This window comes from Lemur catta, chromosome 5 (genome assembly GCF_020740605.2).
Source record: "Lemur catta isolate mLemCat1 chromosome 5, mLemCat1.pri, whole genome shotgun sequence".
Taxonomy (NCBI): Eukaryota; Metazoa; Chordata; class Mammalia; order Primates; family Lemuridae; genus Lemur; species Lemur catta.
The window spans coordinates 53,645,971-53,672,270 of NC_059132.1; the positions used below are offsets into that span (position 1 = coordinate 53,645,971).

Consider the following 26,300-nt stretch of genomic DNA (forward strand, 5'->3'; position numbering starts at 1 on the left):
GACCTGTCCCCTTGCTGGCTTCCCTATCTCCCACATTAAAAAGTTGTCATCGTCACATTTCACTTGTCAGCAATGTGATGCATGAATCAGATATTTCCTTTTACTCTTTCATCTTTGCAGCACATAAGAATTAGTGTCTAATGACACAGAGGTGAAAAGTTAATGGAAATTTAATTGAAAAAACTACCAGCCCAGCAGGAATTGAACCTGGTGGCCTTAACACAGGAGGTAGATATTTCATCCATGAGGCTTCAGAGTTTGGGTTCGCATATAGGATATAGGTATCACTTTGGTAAACAGACAATTCCCATACTTTCCCAGTATTACTTTGGTCAACAGAATGAAGAAAAGAATAGAGTCCAATTTAAATATCAGGGCTATCCACTTTAAGGATTCTGAACAGGGGAATTTTAATGAAAATAGGATTTAATTTCCTGTAAATGTTTGAGTTTTTCAATCCTAATATATAGAAATGATGAATATTTATACATGTGAAACACATCTTAGAGAAGCATTTAGTCAGTCATACCCAAAGGAACTCCAGGAGAATTTTTTCATGGCTAATGAGTCACACCTCAGATTTTGCTAGAGGAAATCTGAATATCTGAATATTTTTCCACCTCCTTCTTTCATATTTTTCTCCAGAAGCCTAAGTCACATGGGGAAATGGGCAAGGTATGCAGTTTTGATTATTCAACATACTAGAAGCAGGAATTTAGATCACTGGGCAATCACTATGTGCTTTTATTTTAAAAATAAGTTAATTAAGCTTAACCAGTGTTTCATATCCAGATTAACCTAGAGTTCTCATCCAATATTCAATACTTAAGATAAGCGAGGTTTCCTGAGAGAAGTAAGAGCATTCCAGAACATAGCAAGGTTGAAAATGATATCGATCCTCAGCCCTAGGATTGCTCTCGGTATTTTGCTATTTATTTGAGCCTAGTTAAGTGGCTACATGCATTACAATATGTAATTTTAACTAAATTAATCCTCAAATCATTGAAAAAACTGTAAAAGGTTCACAGAGAGACACCACAAGTCAAAAATACTATGAATACTACAAAACCAAGCAAATAATGAGAAAACGGCAAGACACACACTTCTCTCACACTTAGACAAGCTCTTTGTTGCTCACATTAAAATGTTAAAAAAAAGTTAGCCAATAAAAAACTCTCAAAATTTTTTAAAAAACATATTCAAAATAAAGACTTACACTTACGATCATTAATAATGAACCTTGCACTCAGTATCTATTGTGACCTGAAATATCAGCTAGTAATGGTATAAAATTATCGATTAGCAAGACATCAAAAGAGAAGCATACAGAACTTGAAAGCAAACATCTACAATGTTTCTAATTATGTTTAAATTCGTGTGACATCCAATTGAGGATTTACAAAACTTTACATAAGCTTAGTGGCAAATACCAAATGGTTTTTTGAATTGTTACTAAATAAAATTCATGTTTCTAAAATATTTTTATTTTATCTTGACTTAATCCATTATATTAAGAGAATATACTTTAAAAAATGTACTTACTAATGGAGATGTTGGATCAAAAATGTTTCTCAGTTTCTGCTCTAGGGAGGATGTAGTAGCAGTAACTTCAGGAATCTGCCTCTTTTCATTTTTCTTAATGACTTGTTTAAGAACTCAGTACTATATCTGCTATTCATGCCTTTAGATACAAATCCCCTTGCCTTTCTTTATAGCCTACCCATTTGGCTTAGCAGTTAACAGTCTATCTAGAATCAAACTGGCCTATGTGGAACCCTGGCCCCACCGTTTGCTAGCTGAGTGACTTTGGAAAGTTATTTAATGTCTCTGAACCTGAGTTTCCTCATCTACAAAATAGGAATAACAATACCTGTCTGTAGCTTGAAACAAAACATGTAAAGCACTTAGCACAATACTTGGGTGCATGGTAGGAGTGTGTTAAGTGCTAGTATGATAGTTATTATTATTGTCATACACCTTCCAGCTACACCGAACCACTCACTGTCTTCTTGCTTGTTTTTGATCACTCCTCCTGAATGCCTTTCTCATCAGCTGTACATGGTCAAAGAGTATCTGTGTTTTCCTGTCCATTTTAAATACTACCTGATCTGTGAAGTGTTCGCTAATACTGCCAAGCCAGAAGCAACTTTCTCTCTCCTCCACATGCAAATAACACTTTATTTGCACTCTTCTTACAGTTTTCTACATGACATACATGTGAATCATTGGTATATATGTTATACTACTTCCTACAGAGTGAGTTTCTTACACTTCCTATCATATATGTCCTTTCCAAAGCATTCAGCATTGAGCCTTGTCTTTAGCGACAATCAATAAATATGATTAATTAGTATTTCTGCCCACTCAGTGCAAAACATCTGCTTGAAGACAAGGAACATGCAATGAGGAGGGTCATTGGGTAATCAATATTTCGATCTTCATGTCTCCAATCCCTGTCACATGTTACAGTAAATAAGGTGATACAACATTTATCTAAACATGAATGTGAAATTTTCCTTTTCTCCTCCCTCCCTGCCATTAACTTGATGACCTTGGGGAAGTTATTACCCATTCTAGGCATTGATGACATTGGTGAAAACAGGAAGTTGAGTCAAATAAAGACCCTTCTGGTTGTAAAATCCAGCACCTTATGCGTCAGAGGATCTCCTTCTTGCTTCCGCAGAGACGAAGGTATTGGGGAGGGAACTGCAGCATCGAAGCCACTGGAAGAGCGCGTAGGATGGCTTTGCCAAGTCTAGACCCAAGCACCCAGATGGAGGCCAGAAAATGATAGGAAGATGTATGTGAGGAGCAAAAGTTTTGTTAAGCCCAAGGTCAGACCAAGGGGCAAACCCATCTGGCCAAGAACGGGACCCAGAATGGAGGCTGGAACGTGAATGGGCATCAGTGTCAGGGTCTGGTGAAAACGAACAGCAACAACAGCAAAACCCAGTCCACATCGGGATCAATAAAGAAAAATTAATATGGGGATCTTGACACAAAGGTGTTAGAAGAGCTTAAAAAAAAAGATAAGTATGTGAGATAATGCATATGTTAATTAGCTTTATTAAGCCATTTTGCAATGTACACATGTGTCAAAGCGTCATGTGATAAATATATGATTTTTATTTGTCAATTTTAACTTTCTTAAAAAAAAAAAAAAAAACCCATGCACAAAAAGCCCAAATGGAATTGTAAGGCAACCCAGAGATTAGCAATGGCAAAAAGCCACTACCCCTTCTAGGGCTGAGGAAATGAAGGGAGAAAGTGATGTTACCAGTGCCCAGACCTGGGGTGGCCCAGCAGGAGGGATTGTCCCATAATAGCTAGAACCACAGCTGAGACCCAGCTATCCCCAAATACTATCCCGAGCAGAAAACAAGGGAGGGAGAAATACCTTAGCTTCTCCTATTCTTCCCCCTTCTGATGACTCTCATTGGCCAAACCTGGCTGTAAAACACTTGGGAATGGTGTCTATAGGGGTCAGCTTCATGCAATAAAAAAATAGAGCAGGGAGCTGAGAGCAAACAGATAACCACCCAACCCAGATGGTCTTGGAAGCAGCTTCAGAGATGACCCTTTCCCGAATGGGATTTCTCCTGGTCTGTGACTTCTTTAAAGTTCCGACCCCAGCTGTTTCCATCACACCTTGATGTAAAGTACTGATGCTTTGGGATAACTAGGAGGCTGTCCGCTGACAAATGGTCTGATAAAATAGGGTTTGGATGTAAAGACCCTGTTATATAATACTTGGTTGTTTAAGCTCCAGAATCTTTCCCTGGATGCTTTTTAAAATGTTATACTTGCTCATAAATAGTGCATCCCAGACTAGAATGTTAGCCTTGTTTTTCCAAAAGGACATTGCTCTCATTGTCTTAAATAATTCAACATCCGCACATAAACTATTAATTTAACATTAACGATACACCCAGAGTCCAATGATAGGCTGATTCTTTGGATAAAAATTTCATGTCCAGAAGAGTGTTTTCCTGCAAATGAGTACCAAAAAGCAACAAACGTCCCTTTTCCTTTTTCTTATTCTTATATATTTTTTTATTTCAGTATATTATAGGGGTACAAATGTTTAGGTTATGTATATTGCCCTTGCTCCCCACCAGTCAGAGCTTCAAGCGTGTCCATCCCTCAGACGGTGCACATAGCACTCATTATGTATGTACATACCCATCCCCTCCGCCCCCCTCCCATCTGCCCGACACCCGATGAATTCCTATATGTGCACTTAGGTGTTGATCAGTAAAACCAATTTGATGGTGAGTACATGTGGTGCTTATTTTTCCATTCTTGGGATACTTCACTTAGTAGAATGAGTTCCAGCTCTATCCAGGATAATACAAGAGGTGCTGTATCACCATTGTTTCTTGTAGCTGAGTAGTACTCCACGGTATACATATACCACATTTTATTAATCCACTCATGTATTGATGGGCACTTGGGTTGTTTCCACATCTTTGCAATTGTGAATTGTGCTGCTGTAAACATTCGAGTGCAGATGTCTTTTTTATAGAATGTCTTTTGTTCTTTTGGGTAGATGCCCAGTAATGGGATTGCTGGATCAAATGGTAGATCTACTTGTATCTGTTTAAGCTATCTCCATATTGCTTTCCACAGAGGTTGCACTAGTTTGCAGTCCCACCAGCAGTGTATGAGCGTTCCTATCTCCCTGCATCCAGGCCAACATTTATTGTTTTGGGACTTTTTGATAAAGGCCATTCTTACTGGAGATAAGTGATATCTCATTGTGGTTTTGATGTGCATTTCTCTGATGATTAGAGATGTTGAGCATTTTTTCATGTTTGTTGGCCATTCTTCTGTCTTCTTTTGAAAAGTTTCTGTTCATGTCCTTTCCCCACTTTTTGATAAGGTTGTTTGATTTTTTTCTTGCTGGTTTTCCTGAGTTCTAAATAGATTCTAGTTATCAGCCCTTTATTGGATGTGTAGCATGCAAATATTTTATAATGACATTCATTGACTTACAGCTGTCATTTGTGAAACGTACAGTAAAATGACACCACATGCATATTTAACTTATACAAATTCAACTATTTGTATATTTAAGAGGAGAAAAGTAGACAGGAAAAGAGAGAGAGAGCTAGGGCAGTGTGAAAGAGAGAAAGGAGAAGAGAGAAGAAATTTTTCAGTTTTGTGGGAGATTCTACCAACCATTTAATTCAGTGAGTAAATGTAGTGAGCAGGAGATGAGAGATGTGAATCTATCCTGCCCGAAATCGGTATTTGTTCCTGCTTCCCTCTCAGAGCCTCTTGCCGAGATGCTAATGTTTAACAATATGGCACTATAAAATTAAATGTTGCTTACATAGTCTTAAATAAATACATATTGTTGTATATATCAATGTTGTAAACTACGTATGCTGCACAAAATGGGAAAATTAAGACTTTTTAAGGGCAAATTTTAAAAAATGTATTTATAATAGATTCTCACCTTCCATGCTGACTTTAGAACCTAATCCTCCCCATATGGTGTCATTCCAGTGCATATACGCTGGGATTGAAAATTCAACTAAGAGGTTGGCAATGGTGCAGGAACAGGGGAAAAGGAATTTCACAGTCTACCAAAACAAGAGTGTTAGGCTTGGCTTTAGACAGAGGGAGAAAGAGAGAGAAAGAAAGGCTGAAAATTAGTATAGCTGAAAGATTTATCCTCATAGGCTATCCCCAGAATGCCCAGGTGCTGCTTTGAGATTCAGCACATGATTTAACCAGTTATTTCCTTTTCTGTGCCTCAACTATCCCTCTTGTAAAATAGGGGCATAATATCTACCTCTTGCTTATCATCCCAAAGGAATATATAGGGATTACATTTAGTTATTAGGTAATCCACTCTCCAGTGCTAAAATGTGTAACATTCCAGAGAATCCAAAAAGAAAGCCAAATCTTTAGTTGAAATAACCCGTTCTGGTTCTGTTCACCTCCAAAGATGGCCAAACTTTGAAGTTTGAGACAATTACAATGGTGTGAATGTCACTTTGAACAAAAAACATCATAGTGATCTCTTGCTTAATCTAATGTATTAGGAAAACATTTTCCCAACTTTAAGCCAAACCTAAAAGCCTTCATTTGATCCACTTCAGCTTCCTAATCTCAATTGTGTAATATCCAAAATACATAAACAAACAACCAATCTGGGTCCCACACTCTGAAAAGCTGCCATGAGGCATAAGCATTACTGCACTTACTCTCCCCTAAGCTCTCATCCCCTCTGCCTTCCACAGTCCAGCTCTCTCTAACACGCCAGGTCAATGCTGACAAGGAACTGAAACCACAAAGGACCAAAAAGCAAATATTTTTGCCCAAAGCTAATGTAGCAAATTACATGCAAGATCTAAACTCCAAGAACCTTTTAAATGGCGCAAGCCTACACAAACACACGCCATCCAGTTTGCCAAGACCTAAAAACTAAATTAAATCTCAGCTGAGTTCCACTGAGGGATTTATAGAACCAGTTAAAAGACGAGAGCTCTGGCCTTGGCAGGATTGCCGGCTTGCATGGGCCTCCAGGTAAGCTATTTTCTCTCTCTGGGCTTCTGTTTGTTTGTCTATGAAGCCAATATCCTGCTTTGCATGGATGTGAACAGTGAAAGTGTAATCAGGAACTCAGAGCTCCATGCATGACAGGTGTCTATGCATGATCAGAAATTCATCCAGAATATCTTCTGCTAAGTGCTCAGTTACCCTAAAAGGGCTGCCACACGTGACTATGCAGTCCATAAGCTGCAGAAGGGCACACGCAGGAGCTAAAGCCAAGTCCTCTTTCCACCTTGAGCAGGGCAGCAGTCAACTGAAGGAAACTGCCTCTTCTTTACACATGGGCACTATCTGCCCTTTTGCCCAGAGGATTCATCAGCTCGGAGGAGGAACCATTTTCTCATTGCCTTGTAGATAGCCAATGGTGGCCTGAACCCTCGCCAGGAGTGGAGCCACTATTAGAGGGGATGCCATTTTGCAGAAAGCCAGAAGAGAGAAAAGTTTGCAAACAGCTGCTTTGGAGTAGGTCACAGACTGCATGAACCTTTGTGGTCAGAGGCGGAAACAGGCAGACCTACTGGATTGAGAATTGCCTTTGCACCACAGCTCCATTCCCTATTGTTTGACCAGATTCTCCATCCCCTGCTCCTTCACTTGTGGCTGCATCACCAAGAAGCAGTACAGATGAAACTGAGGAAGCTTGTTTGGAGAAAATGAATGCAGTAGGGAAACTGGCCATGGTAGTGTTGCATAAGGAAGCTTTGGACTTAATCAACTGCATCTGGCTTTGTTTTGCTCACACACTCAGTTGGACACCAGATAACAGTGGTGGTTATTTTTTAAGCACTTGGGGGAAAATGTATCTTTTTGAGTCAATGTGTGCCATCAGTTCTGGATCACTTTCGTTTCTGACTGTCTTGCTGCTTAGATTTCAAGCTGTATTTCAACTAGGCGTTTCTATCCTTGTCTACCAGTAGGGAGACGAGATACTGTCAGTGATTGATCGCACGCTTTCACGGGTCCTGTGGCTACAAATGTCACCCTGAAAAACCATCCTGGTAGACTGTCCTCCAGTGTCTGGGAAGAGCAACAGGAAGCTGGCCACCAAGAGAAGGCTGAGTGGCCTCAGCCAGATTCAAGTGCAGAAGGTTGGCAACAGGAGAATCCCAGCACACAGTACGTGCCGGCCAGACACGGACAGACATCCAAACGAACACGCAGACCTATCAGCCAACTATTACCTTTTAATTCCCATGGATTCTGAATGTCTCTGAGTTGAGGAGGGGGAGGAGGAAATGAAAGAGACAAAGGAAATGTATTCCTCACTCGCTGACACAAACCATTACCAGCAAATTAGCACTCGGAATTATATCTCTGATAATGAGTCATTTTTGTTGTCTCTATTCTTTTCTGTGCTTTCCTAATTTTCTACAATAAATGAGTGGCTCCTAACAAGCAGGAAGAAGGGGAAAGTATCCCTCATCTAAATGTATCTGATTCTTGAGTTCTCATAGTGAGTGTTTGGGCAATGGGTTTGGAGAGGAAGAAAACTGTTTGGGTCCTGAGTTTCACAAAATAAGAAGTGAGGTTTCAGAGAGTGATGGATTTGTCTGAATCAATTTGGCTTCCTAGTTCTGAGAAGGAAAATGTGGATGGCAAAAAGTCAAACAGCAAGAGATGCCTATATTGAACTTTTAATAAACAACCCTTTCCCTCCCCTTCCTGTGCATAACTACCAAAATTATATCTCAATGGGCAGTTTTGCAATGCCTGCGTATGGCAAAATTTTATGCCATGGTATTTTTATATGACAAAACTTCATATTCATTTTGGTTGCTTCTTAAAGTAAGGCAGTCTCCAGGGTTCGTGATAAAAGCAAAGAAATCGGGGACAACGTAAATAAGGTAGGTTTCTTTATCAAATTCACACAATGGAAATGCTTACATTAGAATCATTTTTCACTGTAAACCCGTGTTCTCTTAAGTACTCTGCTAGTGACATAAGGATAGGAGATCCACAGGCAAAAAGCTTTAGGCAAATGTGAAGCCTGACTTCTTGGCCTCAGCCCCTGAAGTCTTTACTTGTGCTTTAGACAAATTAAATTAGAGAAAACAAAATCCTGGCCAAACCCCTATGCCCTATGCCAAGGAACTAGAACTTGTCAAGGAACTAGAAACTTGAACTTCACCCTACACACAGTACTAAAAAGGAAATATAACAGTTGGCAAATGAACACAGTGTTGTTAATATACCTCGAGAAAAGATGTAACCAGAGAAGCAAAATGTTTTATATAAAAAGTGAATGGTGAGATCAGGCTTCTTGGAGTTTTTTCTTTCCTTTCTTTAACATCTTCCAAATATATTTGAACTTGTTTCCTGTTTGGACTCATTTAATTTTCCCTGATACGTTTCACAGATGTGAGTTATGTTTGGAAGCACAGCTCAGGGACCGCGTGGTTTTGACACAGACGTCGTGCTGGTAGAGCTCCTCCTGGTTCCCACAGCATCGCTGTCATCCGCTCTCGTGTCCCTGAATAGCGCTGCCAGCTTCCCTCCCAGCAAAAGGCCACATCACTCAGCACACAGCGACCCCTGACTCAGTCGATGTGGGAGGAGATCGTCATCAAGGCGGGTTTGAGTCTAAGAGAGAAAGATCCCAACTGGCCTACGAAGATTGTTGGGACTTGCCAAATGGCTCCAACTCATAGGGTTAATGCCTCCTTCTCTTACTGTGCTTAAAGTGGTATAATTAGCAACTTGTTGAAAATGCGGGCTTGCTTGCCAGGGTTCCATGCTCCCAAGCACTGATCTAAGCAGACGCGTCTCCTGAGTGAGTAAGGGATAAGAAAGAGACAGGAGACGTGGGGGAGAATGGCCAGAGCTGAACTGGAACACACAAACTCCTCTGAAATTCTAATTTTAAAAGAACAGTAGCTCCTATTTGTTGGAACCTGATGTTTCTCTTCACAACAGCTCCACGAGAAAGGCATTGTTATTCCCATTTTACAGATGAGAAAACCAAGGTTAGGTAACTTGCCCAAGATCTCACAATTGGGAAATGAGGGAGCTGAGTTTCCAAATTAAATCTAATTCCTACTCTTTCAATGCTCTATAAAATCTATCGGATTACTAACTAAAGGTTGTTTAATAAAATGAGATGGGACAAAAAGCAAAGAAAACCTAAAGATATTTGGAGAATGGTTTGTTCCAAGAGCTTGTAAGTTAGTTGCCTTATCATTGCCATGTTATTCATGCTATTATTAACCTAACTTCCTTTATGTAAAGAAGTATCCAAGAAAGCACTTAATATTCTGCTTTCTTCTTAAATACACTCCTTCCAGCTTCCCTTATTTTTCTTCCTTGCAGCTCGTTGCCATGTTGGCCGGCCAGGTCTCCCCGGGACCTCACCAGCACCAGACGGACTCCATCTCTGCACCGGTCTCCTAACCCAGCAGGCCCTCCTCTGCTCCCGTGCCTGTCAGGTCCTGTATACAGCTCTATAAATGCCACCGTCATCAGCAACCAAGGCTTCATCCTCCCAGGCCCTCTTTTCAAGTCAGCCCCATAAAACATACCTGGAAAAGGGTCCGTAACCCCCAGACCCAGCCCACCAGAGGCTCCCGCCTTCCAAATACAGCTTGGCCCTGGCAGGTGCTCAGTGAGCTGATATTTGTCCCTCATCCACTCCTTGACTCTGCTCCCCAGCATGACTGTCACAGACCTTCTCATCTTGTCTTAAGACCCCAATCTCGGCCAAATACCCACCTCCTTCACCGAGTAGCCAGAGATCTTCCAGAGCAAGCTTTGCCTTTGGGGCCCCTTTCTCTGCATACATCCCTTTCTCCTGCCTCTGCCCCTTCCTCTCCCCTGCCCCAAGACCTATTCCCCTTCAACTCTCCTCTGCAAACCTGCCCTGGGCATCTCCTTCCTCTGCTGAGGCCCTGAAGCACTCCTATTTACACCTTTCATTTGGCTTTTTAGGTACATTGCCAAGTACACCTTATCTTTTTTCCTTTGGATCTTCTTTTAATATTTGAAATTGCACAAACAACAGTCTGGCTCATCTCTTTCAATGCACATATCCTGTCTACCCGACCAGGTTGGGTGTCCTCCAATGCTCTGTCCTTCCCATCTGCTCATCTCCCTCCTAATGACTCCCTTGGAGAACTCATCCACTCGCAGCACACCACGGATACTACACGGATTCTTGCCACCAAACCCTGCTCTGGCCCTCCTGGCCTTGCCATCACTTCCCTTCTGCTGATCCATGTAAACCCCACTATTTCTCAAGGCCACGTCACATTCCCATGAAGCCTTCCCCGCAAACACGGGTCTACAATTTTCTGTTCCTTCCTGAGTTTCTATAGCACTCCTGTCTCTACAGGCATTTTAATGCTTGTATATATTCTTGTTTCAATGTATATGTGAGTGTATGTGTCTCTTATTTCCCTAAACACAGTGGAAGCTTCCTGAGGACAGTAAGCAAGCCTTCGGTTTTGTGTTTCTCTAGCCTAGCACAAGGTATTCCGACGGTGGTTATTCATTGCTTGCTACCTACATTCTCCCTACATTTTAAAATGTAAAGCATAATTCAGATTTCTAGTTTCAAATATGGCACAGTAGGAGGATCCCTTGAGCCCAGAAGTTCAAGGCTGCAGTGAGTTGTGATTGTGCCTCTGCACTCCAGCCTGGGCAACAGAGAGACACACTGCTTCTTTAAATATATATATAGTACACACATATATATATGTGCTATATATGTATTTATATTTATATATATAGCACAATAAACTAAGTCTGTAGTAGCTCTAAACAGAGAAAAGTTTGGAGTCAAAATAGCAAAATCTAAACCCTTGGAGTGAGGGGTTTTGTGTGTTTAAGAATGTCCCTTTACAGGGCACCAAGTTCAATGACAGGGCAGATAGCACCCAAGTTCACAGGGTTGTCTCGTTTAGTTATCTGGGAGCAGAAACACAACACCTTGAAAGAGTCTGTCTGGATCAAGAATTCAGCCCTCATTTTCCTAAGTGGAAAGTTAAAGCAAGCAAAGCTGACCCGACGAAAGCCAGCGTGTTCGGCTTCCTCTCAAATCAGCAGCCATAATTGCCACTAACGTTTAACATGGCACCAATCACACCTGTGTTCTGGGGCCAAGAACATTGGCCAGCTCAGCACCTCCTGAAACCCGAGTGGCTGAAATCCAAGGCAAACAAGACTGAACAGATGAACCTCGGTAGCGAGAACCCCGCAGCTGCCATTGTGATCCAGGGAGCTTACCCACACCCAACAGGGCAGGGGTGGGACCCGGAGTGCACTGGGTCTAGGGTTGACTCAACCTCCAACTCTGAGAAATTGGGTTCCAGTAATTGCTAATATTAAGAAATCCTCCTCTTGTCTCTTCCTGATCTGGAAATGGTGTTAGTCTTCCCCGATGAAGGAGCTGAGCCCCATCCTTGAAGCGAGGTGTGGCCATCCACACAGCAGACCCACCCTCGCAGACCCTGTCTCCATGCAGATGACAATGAAAGGCCAATAACCCACATTCCCAGGCTCTTTCATTATGAATGAGGCTCTTAGGAGCTGGTAACTGCTTAGGAGGTTCTATAAAGCTCTCGGGGTGGTATTCTATTAGTAATAAGGCAGTGCCTCAATGTCTGTCAGTTCAAAAGCCATTCAGAGTGGAAATTGAGGGTAAAGTTGAGACATCATAGACTCAGCAGCTTCTTAATTTTGTTAACAGGTTTTTTTCAAGTCTTGCAATAGCAATTTGGAGGAAGAGGAGAAAAGACATTACCCATTCTTCAAAAGTATACCCCAAACCCATGCAAACTGTGGGGGTGGCACTGCCAATCCTGCTCCCCTCACATGTGGGTGCAGAAAGCACCCACAGCCGTTTTCCTATGAGGCCAGCACCCTCTTTAGGACTCCCCCGATGGCACCAGGCCTGGGGCTGGGGGAGTCCTAGCCCTGAGAGTCCAAAACTTCACTTTTATTATTCATTTAGCAAATATTTATCAAGCAATTGCTACATGCCAGACACTGTTGTAAAGTCCAGGATGTAGCAATCACTAAAGTAGGAAAAGTCTGTGTCTTGTTGGAGCTTGTGTTCTAGCTAGGAAGAAACGGGCAATGCACAAATAAACAAGTACCGGGACAGACTCCCGGGTGGCAGGAGGTGCCGCAGGAGAAACAAGCCTGATCAAGAAGGATGGGAACCACCAGGGCTGGGGGGATGTGGACGATGTAGGGTGGTCAGGGAAGGTCTCCCTGAAGAGGTGACGTTTCAGGGAGACCCGAGCAGGTGGAAGAGAAGCCATGTAAGATTGTGGGGCAGAGTTTTTCAGGCAAAGGGATCAGAAAGGGCCAAGGCCCTGAGGCAGGAGTGGGGCTGGGTGTTGGCAGAAGAGCAGGGGTCGGAGGAGCTAGGAGACAGAGGAGGGAGCTGAGACAGGAGGGGTGGCGGGGAAGCCAGATCACCTATGACCTTACGAGCCATTTTAAGGACTTTGGCTTTGACTCAGCACATCAGTCAGGGCCGAGTCAGGGACAGAAGCCACACCAGGTATTTCAACAGAGCCAGTTTAAAATAAAGAACTGTTGACTAGGAATAAAGTCTTTACAAGGTAACCGAAAGGGTAAAAAGAGAACTCTATGTTGTCTTCAAGATAATGACTGCAGGAAGCTGCTGCCACCCGAGGGCTGGCAGAACAAGGGGAAGGTGTTGATTATTAAAATGTAGAAGCTCAGAAGAGCATCCCATGGGGCTGGAACTCAGATCTCAAACAGGGGACAATGGTGGCCAGTGTTGGTGTCCCCGAAAAGGCACGATGAGGCTGGTCCTTGAGTGTGGGAAAAATTGCAAGGTGGATTTACCTGCTGCAGAGTATAGCAGTGGTACCGGGGTGCCCCTCACAGGAGCTGCGGGCAGACAGGAAACCCACAGGAAAGAGCAAGACTCTGCTCCCTCTAGCCCCCGCTCGTGGCTGAGCTCAACAGGGAGCCCAGTGACAAAGCAGAAATGTGGTTCCAGGGGCCCAGCCCCAGCAACACAGAGTCAAGTGTAGAAGGATGGACTTGGGGTTGAAAGGCAGTAACTTAATATCTGGCACCCTCTGAATGAGACAAGAGGGCACCGAAGGATTTTGAGCAAGGGAGTGGCCAAGGCTGACTCACCGAGGGCTGTGCTGAGAGGGGGCAGCAGCAGTGGAGTGGTAAGAGGTAGTTGGGGTCTGGATACAGATGGTCCCTTGGCTTTGCTGTGGGCTGTGAAAGAAAGAGGGGACTCAAGGGTGACTCCCACTCCTCGGCCTGAGTAACTAAATGGAAACCAGTTTACCAAGGTGGGGAGACAGAGGGAGGAACATGCTTATGAAGGAAGGGGGTGACCTGGAGCTCTGAGCAGGTCAGGTCGCGTCTGAGGTGGCGGTAGCGGGGGGCAGTGCGTCCCTATGTCAGAGATGTAAATTTAAGACTCGCCCATCACCCAGATGGATTTGAAAGCCACATGATTGGGTGAGATCACCCTCATCATCTCAGCATGCACAGTGGCAGGAGTCAGGTCTGGAATCAGAATGGCGTAGATCTGAAGCCCAAGGCTACCAGCCCTGGATGTCCCCAGGCCATTCTGAGCCTCGATGCCGTCATCTGCACCGTGGGGACGATGATAGCCGTGCTGATGGTCCTACTGACTACACTGATGCTACCTGACGATTAAATACAACGTAAGGAAAGCCCTTACATCAGTGCCTGATATAAAGTCTTCAAAAATGGAAGCGATTTCCATTATCATATTATTAGTCCAAGATAGCCAGAGCCTAGAAAATCGGCCCCGTATGACCCAAAAGCAAAGAGACCTGAATCGTACTAAAATGAACAACTTAACAATTGCAGGAGAAGACATAGTGTCATCTTATATGAAAGGGGTTTATAAACGATGACTTTGGATCAGTGTGGCTTTCCTTTTATTAATACATCTATTCAGAGTACTCAAGTGGTTCTTAATCGGGCCAACTCTCCAGCCCTGTCCCGGTAACAAGCCCGCCCCAGCTCTTACGCCGCGGAATAGAACAGCGGTCAAGTCTCCTCCTCAGTGAGAACGCTGAGGCGTGGGAAGCTGAGAAGGAAGCTTGAATGCCTTTTATGTGCACGAGCACTAAGATGGGAGAACTGCTCCTCTTGTTTGCGAATAACTGGCCGGGGCGTTAGAGCAGACGCCAGATAACCGTCACAAATGAAACAAGAAAGGAAAAGACTGATCCACAAAAGGCTTCCATTGTTAGCAAATCCTCTCAAATACCCAAACTGAGTTTGCAGGGCAAGACCAAGATAGAAACAGAATCCTTGCCTCGGGACGAACTGTTCAGACATCAGCGTGTGCCTGTCATGCGTGAGCCACAGATGAGTCAGGAATGAACACAGCTCCACAATGACGCCCGTCACCCCCCCGCTCCAAGTCAGCCTGGGAACAGAGCCCCGTCCTCCCTAATTGTTCACCTCTCATTAAGCATTTTCCCATCAGGCAGGCATTTCTTTCCAAGAGCTCAACTGCAGGGTTATGTAAGGTTCTCCTGTATCCCTGGCCCGGGAACTGAGACCAGCTGCCTGCACAGGGCGCTCCCTTCCTAGGGGGGTAGGTCAGTTCGGGGAAACCAAACCACAGATCACAAAGCTCAGAAAACACAACGGCAGAGTGAAAGAGGCTGGGTGTGCTCCGGGGCTGCTCTCCCCAAGTGTGGTGAGCACTCTGCTTTCCGAACCCCCAGTGTGAAATCCACGCTCCTCCTCCCCGGGCTGGGGTGAAGGAACTTTTAGTCACCTTGTTTGGTATCAAAACCCTTCATGTTGTTCTTCTGCTTTCAGCTGCCTCCGCCCACGCGAGTTCCCAATACTTTCACAATGTGAAAAACTCCACTCTCCAAAGATTCGATTCCAAACAGCTGTTCCTGGATGCTGGGAGGGACCGTCTAGGACAGTGATTCTCAACCCCCGCTGCGCATCTCAGTCTCCAGGGGAGACCTGGTCTCCACCCCAGGCCTGCTGAATCGCAATCTCTGGGAATGGGGCTTAGGCATCGGTGTTTTTTTTTCTAAGTTCCTCAAGCGTTTCTACCGTGCAGCTGAATTTTAGAACTCACTATTCCAGACTGTAAATGCCCTCCAGTATGCTAACGCTGTTGCTGAATGCGTTATACATGATAGTGGCTGTGGGTTGCTTCCTCCCTCCCTCCCTTCTTCCTCTCTTCCCTTCCTCCATCCCTCCCTCCATCTCTCCTTCCATCCCTCCCTCCATCCCTCCTTCCATCCCTCCTTCCTTCCTTCCCTGACAACCATGAACAGGACAGATCACATCACTCAGCCTGAGCTCAGCACAAATGAAGCTAGGTCCCATCTACATACTTCTACTAAAGTCTGAACCACTGCATGGACCCCAGTAAAATCTCTACCAGAGCCGAGCTGAGGATCTAGAAAAGTGTTCAAAGAGGACGAAAGCCTCTAAGTGAGGAAAGCGATCCTGCTGCAAAGACTGACAAGAGAAAACAAACAAACCAAAAAAGCCTTCTGCTGCCAGACAGAATATCTTGCCATTTTTTTTTTTTTTAAACTTCCCTCATTCAGCTGTTTGGATGGCCCAGCGTCCACAGCGACATCTTCCTGGGAATGGTCAAGCGGCTGCTGTGACTGTAGGAGACACAGCTTACGTGAATGGTCAGACTTCACTTTTCTGCCAACGGTTGGTTCAAAATAAGCACCAGAGGTGACCTGGTCACTGTATCCCTTTAGGAAATGATACCAAGATGAACTTGAGAGCTTGCAAGCCTTTTTACCTTCCCTGTGCCTCTGTCCCTCTACCTGTGACACAGGCATGGAGAATTCGGACATCGGAACATCACGCAGGTGAAGATGAATGGTTAGAGCTTTAATCATCCTGGTTTTCAGGGTCTGAACATTTACCCACGTTTCGAAGCACTAGCTTGCCATCCCCTCCCCCTCTTTTTCTATTTGTTCCTGAAAGCTTCTATTATCAATCACCGCATGCGGTAAATTTCCAAATCAGCAGTCAGGGTTTTTAAGCTACAGGACTCCTACTGCAGCCAGAAGGAGGCAGGTGACCAGCACCAATCCAGGGGCAAACATCCCCTCTGCAGCCTCCATCCCCAGTGTCCATTACTTCATGTTCATGGCAGGTAGCAAGGCTGGCTTTTAACAAAGACTTCTGTGAGCATCCGTCTACCTGTGAGGGTCCAAGGGAGCAAGGAAGTGGAGACACTGAACTAGAAGAGAGAAAGGCAGGACAATGGGTGTAGAGGGCATTTTTCTTAGGCATTTTATCACTTCGCCCAGCCAGCTCCATCAGGGAGAATTTGGGTGTGTTGAAATTGGGTGTCTGGTTCTCTCTCCATCATTCTTGTTTCCCTTTTCCCAATCACTGCAGTGTCACTAAGCGATGCCTTCCACCCACTGGTGAGGCCATTCCCATACAAAAGTCTCCGACTCCACGTGCCAGCAACTCTGCAACCCTCTCGGCTCTGTGGGTCTGTCCACTGTGCAGGTGCCATCTTGTTTCCACCATACTGGCCTCCTGATTTCACCCTTGGTCCAGCTGTTCGGACCAAACCTCCATTTGCAGTGTGCCTTTGGTGGCTCCACTTTATATCCAGACACTGTCTTGTATATGACATCTACAGGTTAAGTAGGACTTCCCTGTCCCTTGGCCACTTGGGTGACACCAACACAAAGGTTGATGCCTCACAGCTCTGAACGTTCAAAGTCTCCCCTGCAATTCCAGCTACATCCTCCCCCGATACCCTCTGCTTCTGGGCTCCAGCCCTTCACATACTGTTTCTGGGCTGCATCCTGTTGATTCTCTCCTGTATTCAATGTCATTCCCACAAAATACTTAGCAAGCACTATCAAGGGCAACCGGAGGAGAGATTTACAGCACGCACAGACTAAGAATCCGTGATGCACATTCCCAGATTCCCCGCAGCTATTCCGTGAGCAGGAGGCTTTCTCTTTGCCTCTGCAGGATTTCCCCCAGAGAGTCGAATCATCTTCCCTTCGTTGTGTGGAACAGTTCAGCTCAGACTCGTAGACACACATGCTCGACACAGAGAAAGTTCTCCCCAGCCGGGTCCAATCAGATCTTCTCTCCCAAGCTGGGCGGGAACAGCGGGGACAGCTGCAAGTAAGCACTGAAAGAAGAGGCAGGGAGCAGAAGCCACAGGCCTAGGAGGCACAGGAAGCAAAAGTCACGACACTGGGAGCAAGAGAAGGGAAAGGTAGTGGTAGAAAGTGGCAATAGAGGAGGGAAGAGATCACTCAAGTTGATGTGGAACGAAAGGTCCCACCGTGTTCCCACGAGGCCATAGTGGCTTGCCTGCAGACTTACCTCCCCGTGCAGGGGTGCAGTAAATCCCCACGGCCTCTGCTCCTTGCAACTTCCAGCAGGGCTCAGAGGCCCTGCTCTGTGCCAACTCTGCTTGTCCTTTCCAGACAATTCACCACGTCTCCCACTCCCTTGCCCTTTGGGCTCATCTCCCCATGTCCACACCCTCCCCCACAGAGCAACGTTCAGAGTATGACTTCCTTCCCCCTAGCCCTCTCCACGATGCTATGACTGTAACCTAATTGCCCAGAGCTCCTCCTGGATCATTAGGCAAAGGTAGACACTTTGTAAGAAATAGATTCCCAAATACAAGATTTTCAACTTACGTCTTCCAGGATAACAAACAAGCTGCAAGGGACAGTGCAAACTAGAAAAATACCTGCCAGAGCCCATGGGAAGAATGTCAAATAAGACCTTGTAGAAGAAACAAAAGGCATCTGTTGATCTCATGAAGGTGGAGGGTACAGTGGAGGTTTCCAGCGGCTTGGAAAGGGAGGGGAGGGGAATGACGAGAGGATGGTTAATGGGTACAAACATACAGCTGGATAGAAGGAATAAGTTCCAGTGTCTGCTAGCACAGTAGGGTGACTATAGTTGAGAATAATTTATTAGATGTTTCAAAATAGGTAGAAAAGAAGATTTGGAATGTTCCCAACACAAAGAAATGAGAAATGTTTGAGGTGATGAATATCCTAACTACCCTGATCTGATCATTGCACATTTTACACAATTATCAAGTATCAAACGTGCCCCATAAATATGCACAATTACGGTGTATCAATTTAAAAAGGCAGCAGAGTGGAGAGTTGGGGGACTGTGAGTTTCTCCTGTGTTCATGTAAAAGGTAGGATGGTTGTTCCTGAAAGGTCTCAAGTTAAGTACAGATTGCCCACTTCGAGAAAGAATTTTCTAGTTCCAGCATAGCTATTCTGCACAAAAAAAAAAAAAAGAACCACACACAACTACAGGGGAGTGAATTCTGTAGAAGTCAAATAGGGAGAAAATGAATCAATGAAAGCTCTGGAGCAAGGAAGAGAAAGTCCCGGCAATGGCAAGGGTCACCTTTCCTGTTCAGTGTGACTAAAGCCAGAGGAATAATGCCAGCCTTTGCCTCCTGTCAGAAATGGCTCCGTGTATCGAATGGACAGCACTCGGCTATTTTCTCTGCAGGAGGCCTTTCTCTGTTTTCCTGCTGAAAACTGGCTCGATGGATACCCAGTATCTAAATATAACCTGTGGTGGTTTGTTTCATGTGCCATTTACATACATAATAATAATCTCAACTGAATCTCAACTTCAGAAACGCAGTTTATTATGGGGGGGTTAAAGTACACAGATCCCCACATCCCGCATTCTACTGCCACCTTCTTTCCTACTTACCACTCACTAGAGAGGTTCAGCAGGTCTTTCTCTAATGGAAGCTAACCACATCCTCTGAAGGAAGGCCTGAGTAGTGGAGGCGTGACCTCCGCAGCGGATCTCCGTGTCTCTTCTGGCCCAGCAAACAACCCAGATGATGTTCACACCAATATGGCCCCACAGGCCTGCTGCGGGCCAGGTGTATACTCACCCCTTCCTCTCCCACTTAAGAAGGTGGATCAGAATGTGAGAATCAAAGACAGCATTATTACTCACTCTGGAATATATTATAATTTAAATCAAAGTAAATTATTTAAAACTGTGTTATTTTAACTATTATTAGCTAAAAATTCCATTTTGTATCCAGTGGGGACACCATGGTTGAGAACATTGATTTCTTAGATGCAACCTAGAATGCCTACCACTCAGGTTGTTAACGTCTAACCACTGAGCAAATAGGATAAATGCTGGTGTTAACTGACTCAGAAGATCCAAGCACTTTATAGGGTATCAAAACACCTCTCTCGGACAGGTGCAGTGGGTCACACCTGTAATCCTAGCTCTGTGGGAGGCCGAGGTGGGAGGATTGCTCGAGGTCAGGAGCTCCAGAACAGCCTGAGCAAGAGCAAGATCCCCCGTCTCTACTAAAAATAGAAAGAAATTAGCTGGACAACTAAAAATATATAGAAAAAATTAGCCGGGCATGGTGGCGCATGCCTGTAGTCCCAGCTACTCGGGAGGCCAAGGTAGAAGGATTGCTTAAGCCCAGCAGTTTGAGGTTGCTGTGAGCTAGGCTGATGCCACGGCACTCTAGCCCGGGCAACAAAGCAAGACTGTGTCTCAAACAAAACAAAACAAAACAAAACACCTCTCTTTCTCAAAACATGCTTGCCAAATCCCACAATCTCCAGTGACAATAACAAGTATATGATTACCCAACAAAGGCATTCTGGCTCTCTAAACAAAGGAAATAGGATAAAACTTTATTATCATTATGGATGATTTTAATTTTTATTCTTTGTGGTTTTGTATACTTTCTAATTCCCTAGAAATGAACATCCATTTCCTTTTTTGGGATAGTGTTTAAAATGCTATGTAAAAGTTGAAATATTTTCAATACAAGGAGGGAGAAGTCATGTGATTTGAGGAGGTTCTAGAAGACATGGGCTTACCCTGAGATTTATGCAAGAATACATCTATGGCAATGAGGAAAGAGGGTATTTTACAAAGAGCTCTAGAGGGGAAAGAAACCAATCACTATTCATTTTTTTACTGAAAGATGTGATAGACATTGTAACAAAACTCCCACCCTCTCAACAAACAATTAAAAGACACCACTTTCTCAGTGCCTATAACTTGAGACAAGACCACTAGGATCTCTACAAGTTATCTGTCAGCTAAGCTCCCATAAGTGAGAGACACTGATCTCTAGAAAAAGCATGTCCCAGAACTGAAAATAAAAATTGATCAAAGGTACATAGCCACTAAACAACACCAAAGCCTAGTTGGTCACTGAAAAAACAGGAGTTTCTCCAGTTCTGGGCTTGGGCTATTTCTTTCCAATTGTCTGGGCAGCAGTTGAGTCAAGTCCAGGGGGTAAAAATGCTGAAATTCTAGAGGACGATTGAGTGGCTTTTCCATAGAACTCACACCTTTCTAGTGCTGGAAGGTGTGAGCTCTGCGGTTAGGTGACAGCCAGAAGAGAAGGGCCAGGGCACCAGGAAACGGGGAGAGAGTTACACGGGGACTGGTTGTCACTTACAGGAAGAAGAACAAGAAATAAGAGAAAGGAAAAGAAAAAGGAGGAGAAAATGAACTAAAACAAAGCCGAGTGGTCTAGTGTTCTCCCCATTGCCAAAACTGGGAAGATGATTGAGATTCATCCTTCAAACTCATCAGGATGGGGGCAATAATTCACCAAAGTCAAAGGGCAAGGGGAGGCCCCCCGGTGACCCAGATGTGGCAATGAAAACATACCAAGGGAACTTAAGCAGGCTGAGTGCAGACGTTTGTGCAACACAGCTGGGGGAAGCCTCCACAACCTTTCCCAGTCTTAGTCCTGTCAAATGACAAATGTCTCTTTTATGTAAGGATCAAACAGTGTCGGAGGCAGTAACATAAGCAAAAACTTCAGTGACATTGATTTTGCATGTTAGCAGAGTTGCTTCTAAAGAGGAACTCCCACGACTGCCAGAGAGTTTCTTAACCTGGAAACTGCAATTGTGCAGCTCACTTAGCAGCCAAATATAGGCCAACAGGAACAAATTCATCCAGCCTTTCTGACAGCGTCACGTTGACACTTCAATTACCTGATAACTGCAGCAATGTTTTCCTGGCTGAGCAGGAAAACTTCAAAAAAGCTTAACCTTTTTCCACTTCAGCTTCCCCCAATCTTCCACTTCTGCTTTCATGGCTAAGTCTCCATAGCAAAGTTCTTAGCAACACATGAATGGAATTCAAAAATGAGCCCAGATCTAAATTCAAATTCTTATGCCACTGTTTTCCAACGACGTGACCTTGAGCAAGTTACTTAGACTCTAAGAGCTGCAGTTTCCTCATCTGTAAAGTAGCAGTTGCTATGAAAAATTAAATAATATAAGAACTGTTTGGAACACACAGATGCTATGATGATTGTTGTCATGCCAATGATAATAAGTAAATAAGGGTTCCGCTTACTCTAAGGCTTAACATGAAAAGTACATTTCTTCTCACCTGAAACACTCACAAGCTCTTGAACATGACTGTAAGTAGCCAACCTATCTTTAGCTTTATGTAAAAATATTCTGCTCTAATCTTATTGAAAGAGTCTCAAGAGAAAATTAGTGTTTAATCTGATAATATCATATAAACAATAAAACAACACCCAAATGTTGTATATCCAAGAAATAATTATAGGTGATTAACATGGAAAATATGCTACGGTCTACATCCCAAATTTACTCATAAGTTTTGCTTCTGTTTTTATTTTTTGTTTTTTTCCCCCCAGTCTAAAGATGGCAGCAGAGAATATGGCAAATATCTCTGGACTCCACTCTATTTTATACACATTTCTACTAAAGCAACTGGAGTCTTCTTGCAGTCATTTATTTGTCCCTTAGTAGAATGAGAGCTCTTATGGGTAAGATTTACTTCTTAGCCATCTTCGTATACCTTATGACACATGGTAGGCCAGGACAGATGGGCGGGTGATCAGTCCACTTGCTCTGGCAGGCAGAGTAAGATACAATCTTTAAAAGAATGCTATTATGCTTGTATCCTCAGCAGCAACCATCAAAACACTAACGAAATGATTTAATTAAAGTAGATATATGCATTTCTCTCTCATAGAAATCTGGAGGTAGTCTATCCACAGCTGCACAGGGCCAGGGACTCATGTCCCTTGCATCTTACTGCTCCATTATGTGGCTTTCTTTCCCAGGTTAACATCTTGTTCCAAAATGGCTCTGAAGCTGCAGCCCCTACCGTCACAATCCACGCAGCAGAAAAGTAGGAGGACAGTACACATTGGGTGTCAGGTGGTAAAAATGGGTGGACTTTGTCAAAGAATGCTTTTCCCTCTCAACATCCATTTCCTCCCTTTTCAATAACAGAACCTCAATTTTTATTCCAGCTTATTGCCATCCATAAGAAATACTATTATTTCCCAGCCTAGCTTGCAGCTAAATATGACAGTATGACTAGGCTCCAGATAATACAACATAAGCAGAAGTATTGTGTGGAAGTTCCTACTCCATAAAATAAAAACAGACAGGAGGACTGGAGCTCTAGAAGCCACCTTGGACCATGAAGTCCATAAAGACAAAAGCTACACCCTAAGAAGGACAGACTGATGAACTCAAAGGAAACGGAGTATCTGAAAACCTCCCGGAGGAACCATACCAGCCTTGGACTGCAACTCCAAACTTCTCTTATGCGAGAGACAGGTTAACTTTTATCTTTTTTAGGCCACTTGTATAAGGTATTTCTGTCTCCTATAAAGCTGAATCTAATCCTACTCAGTACAGTACTGAAGGGATCTGTTTCTTCCCTCCTCCTATCCACCAGTTACGAGCAGCATCCTCGTCCACCAAAGATGGCCGTCTCTGAACCTTCTTCCTCTCACTTAGCCTTTCTCACTGGGAGTAGCAAATAAAGGGCACACAGCTCGTAACTTTTATTTTTGCAAACTATGAAAATTTTATAACAAAAGGAAATAAAACATGAACGATCAACAATTCTCTGTACAGCTATTGTGAGATAAAAAAAAAAATTAAAAGACTTCACTTCCAAAATCACAGAGACATTTCTCTCACTACATAACATCTAGGGCCATGTTCTCAGTATGTACTTGATAAAGAAGAGAACATATCTTTGGGTAAATGGTTCTTAATTAAGTGCTTGAAAAAAATAAACTCAGCAGAAAAGAAAAAACAATCATTGCTCTATAGTAAGGAAGTAGACGAAGACCTCTTTGCCATTTGCCCTAAACCAGAATCTGCAACTCAGTGGGGCAAGAAGACTAGTCCGCTTTACTTCTTATAAACCCCTAGATAGACGTTCAAGGCACATACATTATCAAAACAACTTTATGAATAAGCTGGTGCCAACACCCCCATGAATATTAAAATTCTGTTTCAGGCTAACAGTTGTCTTCTCTATGATTCTACTAAAGTTATGCCTATTCCAATAACCTCAATTCTTATTTTATTTATTAGAGAGTTCAGTGTGCTTTCAAGTATAAGACAAAGGGTTTTATGAATTGACACCATGGACAGATCAAGATTAGTAGGTTTTTTGATGGTGAAGACTTAGTGGTTCCTTTAAATCTTTCTGCAATGTCCTCTCTGGCCTCCAGTGTTCACTCTACGTCACACGGTGGAAGAGACAGACTGGTGGACCTAGAGTTACTGCAAAGACCTGGATTCTTGTCCCAACTCCATTTGCAACATGTGGTATAAACTTGTGCAAGTGTTTTAATCTCTCTAGCCTCTCTTTTCTGTTAAGTAAGAATAATACCAACTGTAGTTTTGATGAGGTTCAACAATATGTGAAAGTAGTTTATAATGGTAATGAGTTGGGTACAGGTAGTGTGTGTATGTTTGTATAATTGGTGGTGTTTGGGTTGTAAGTAGTAAAAACTAAACTGTATTACCTCAAGCACTTGAGTGTGTGTATGTGTGTGTGTGTGTGTGTGTGTATGTGTATTGCTTAATGTATACAGAACATTTTGGAAGAAAATAAAATGAACCATTAAATAATGGTTACCCTTTGGAATAGGGCATTTATCTTTTTCCTTTATACACTTTGGGTGGAAGTCATAGATAACTTTTAGATTTAAGTAAAAATATGTAATTTCACTGAAGTCTCTTTCCATGATGAAATAGGAGAACGCCAAAGGGATTGGGAAGATATAGCTATTCTTTTAGAAATAATAATATGTCCCTCTTTTCAGTATCCTAAAAGTCCTCACCCTGGTGACCTACACAATTCATATTTCCAATGGATATTAATGCTAGCTCGTCTCTAGCAATAAACCATCAAGATTTAGAAAACGGAAATGCTTCAAATTGCTTGAAGAAGTCCCTGCATATTCCATACCAGGGTACTTATGGCATTAGGAGCCATACTTATGGCATACCCACACCACTACACCCGCATGGCTCCAAGGACGACCTTTGTATTCAAACTATCCCTATCAGGCAAAAAGTGTGTGTCTTCCACAGTTGTTTTATTGGCTGTCATTCCCTCCTCCTCCTCCTCTTCCTCCTCCTCTTTCATTTTCCTCTTTAGGTAATCTATTTAAAAGTTTCACCATTTATTGTGTAAATATTCCAATCCTTACACCAAAAGCCCCCCCAAAAATCTGGAGGTGATACACTGAACAAGGTTTAGGCCTCTGAATACCTAATTATCAAGAATCCCCTTGTCCTCATTCTCCCACAATTTAGGGAGGAAATCATTTATCTTTGTGCAAAATAAATTACTCCCCCCTTATTCACCGGACTCTCCAAGTTTCCACCGTGGATTTCCCTGTTGCTGCTCCATCCTGCTTCATTTGCTCTCAATTCCCAAGGACAGGCACATAGAGCATCCACACCACTATCCTAACAATCACCACCACCTCCATCCATGTGTCAGGTCCTTCTAATGTCACCCCGGAGGCTAGTCAGGAGGAAGTGGTCCAGGTGAAAGGATTCCAGAATGGTGAGCTGCTATGGTGAATAAGGCAAATCCTCAAAAGTTAAACATTGAATTACCATATGATCCAACGATTCCACTTCTGGTATATTCCTGAAAGAATTGAAAGCAGAGTCTCAGACATTTGTATAGCCATGTTTATAACAGCATTATTCCCAACAACCAAAAGGTGGAAGCAACTCAAGTGTCCATTGATGCATGAATGAATAAACCAAATGTAATCTGTGCATACAATGGAATATTATTCAACCTTAAAAAGGAAGGAAATTCTGACACATACTACAACATGGATGAACCTCAAGGACATTATGCTAAGTGAAATAAGCCAGTCACAAAATATTGCATGATTCTACTTATAGGCAGTGCCTAGTATAGTCAAATTCACAGAGACAGAAAGTAGAACGGTGGGTACCAGGGGCTGGGGATGGAAATAGGGGATTTTTTAATAGGTATAGAGTTTCAAATTTGTAAGACGAAAAGAGTTCCAGAGATGGATGGTGGTGATGGTTGGACAAGAATGTGAATGCACTTAACACTATTGAGCTGTACACTTAATGGTGAGGGTGATCAATTTCGTGTTATGTGTATTTTTCCACAATAAAAAGTATGCCAGAATCTTGTTGTATGTTCCTCCCTGGAGCCAAGAACATCACACGTACAGCCCACCTAGGTCCTCTAAAGTTCAACTGCAGGAGGCCAACCCAGGTCACACTCAAATCCTGCCATGGGCAAATCCCTTTCAGCCAATGGGAAATTTTCCATCTCCAAACTTCCACAGCCACATAATTAAGAACTAAAGCCAAATCCCAATCATGTTGTAGGAGATTAGTTTTATATGTAACAGGGTACCCACATAGGTAGAACTTAAAGAAGCT

The 26,300-nt window shown here is 43.3% G+C and overlaps 1 long non-coding RNA gene across 2 annotated transcripts in view; it reads right to left on the bottom strand.

Annotated features, from left to right (window-relative positions):
* Positions 1-25,521, bottom strand: part of LOC123638289 — a 59,536-nt gene extending 34,015 nt beyond the window's left edge. For both annotated transcript variants that reach the window (XR_006735292.1, XR_006735291.1), the window contains exon 1: positions 25,485-25,521. This is a non-coding gene — a long non-coding RNA (uncharacterized LOC123638289). The remainder of the gene's footprint in view (positions 1-25,484) is intronic.
* Between the last annotated feature and the right edge of the window lie 779 nt (positions 25,522-26,300).